Genomic DNA, 2,089 nt, shown 5'->3' with positions numbered 1-2,089 from the left:
AGCACCAAGAAGTTGGTTGGATACTTGATTTTTAATCCAAAATATCCAGTTTTTTTAGTAAATATCCAATATCTACATTCGTCTGACTTTAAAAAGAGAAAGAATTGTCCCTGTGGAAGGCAGAGAGCAATCGGTTCCTTGTGTTTTATGTTGCGTGGCATGTGGCCGTGGGTAGCATGGAATTTCCAGCCACAACTCCATGATGGGGCACAGAATGATTAGCTCCAATTTCATTCGGTAATAATATCCTGGTCAACCGCATGGCCTGTAAATCAATCTTTCTTTAACATGCATCTAGCTAGAGAGGAATTTGAACACTTGCCAGTACTCAGTTACCCTAAATGGTCACTTGATTGCACACTAAATTAGCCACACATTTTTTATTTGGCCAGGTTCCCTTTGATTAGGACAGGCTTATAGATTGTGGGATGAACCTTCTTTTCCATGATAGCGTGCCGCCCTAGATAATGCGAATATTTAACATTCAGCAACATCCAATTAACAGTCGGAGTAGCATATTATCCATCCATGATAGGAGAGGAAGAGCACATATAGCTCTGGGTATCTCACATTGAATCGGTTCCCCATAGTGCACATTCGATCATCATGGGTAAAATTTAGCTTTGGTTAATTAATACCCCAGTTGTACTTATCTTCTTAATTACTACTAAATTTTCTGCGGTGCAGAAGGGAATAAGTTCTTTTGTTTCTTCTCGCTTTGTTCTTGCATAAACCCCTTATGACTCTCAAACTGAACCATGGCAGGCTTCCACTGTATACTTGCTTAGACACAGAATGCAGGACACTGAGCATCACATAAAACATACAAAATCTGAACTGAACCCTACCATTGCATAGACCATTCGAGTTGGAAAATACTAATCGATGACATACGGCCCCCAGCGCCCACTTGTCGGCTCAGCTGTGATGTTACTTCCCCATTTTTATAGTTTATATACATTTTTTATTTTACTTGACTTGCAGAAAAGAAACTTCAGGGACAAGAACAGCTCATCGCTAATGGACCAAAATCACTAACATTTGTCTCTATCTTGCTGGTCTCAAAAACCACCAAATGTACTAATCCTTAGACTGATCAACTGACACTAGTAGAAAAAAGGCCTTTAGTCCCAGTTCGTAAGGGCCTTTAGTCCCGGTTCTTGAACCGGGACTAAAGGCCCTCCACGTGGCCGGTCCACCTTTAGTCCCGGTTGGTAACACCAACCGGTACTAAAGGAAATTTTCTGATTTTGTTTTTGAATTTTTTTTTGAATTTTTTTATTTTCAAATTTTTGAATTATTTTAACCTCTAATCTCTAATCACTGCTCAATTTAATCTCTAATCACCCCTCATCATTCCAAATCATCTAACTTCCCGGACGGTCACCCATCCTCCCACACTCCCCTAGCCTGAGCACGCTTAACTTCCGGGTTCTATTCTCCCTCGTTTCCAAGTTGCACTCGTTGTTTTCCTGACAATAGTAAGATGTCAATCCTATTAACCCTCAGGAGTTTAGCTTGAGCATGAAGCCACATATTTCACTGTTTGAGTTTGAAACTATTGTTATAAAAAACAATAATTTTTTAGTAACACTAATATTTCTTGAATAAGTAGTTTGACCATTGTTTGACCACAGTTTGACCATAGTTTGACCAGATTTGACCAAAATTCAAAAAAAACTGAAATAATTATTTAATAACACTAATATTCTTGAATAATTAACACTAATACTTCTTGAATAAGTAGTTTGACCATAGTTTGACCAGATTTAATGAAAATTTTAAAAAACTAAAATTTGAGCATAACTTTTTTTCCTTTTGGAATCTAAGGATTCTACAAATTTGCAAACAGGCCGTAGGCGGTCTCCATCGGATGTAACATTTCGAGTAGATGATTTTTCATATAAAAAACTTTTTAATCCGAGTTCGTATGCAAAAGTTATGCCCATTTTACAAATTCCAGAGAGATTTTGTAAATAAAGTCGAAATTCATATTTGTAAATTTTCCCAACAACTAGACCACATATCACATGGGAAACTTATTTTATTTTATTTTTTTGGCATTTCCATCATTTTCTTTTGTTTTTTC

This window comes from Triticum dicoccoides, chromosome 6A (assembly GCF_002162155.2).
Source record: "Triticum dicoccoides isolate Atlit2015 ecotype Zavitan chromosome 6A, WEW_v2.0, whole genome shotgun sequence".
Classification (NCBI taxonomy): Eukaryota; Viridiplantae; Streptophyta; class Magnoliopsida; order Poales; family Poaceae; genus Triticum; species Triticum dicoccoides.
Note: the sequence above shows the minus strand (reverse complement) of the source record.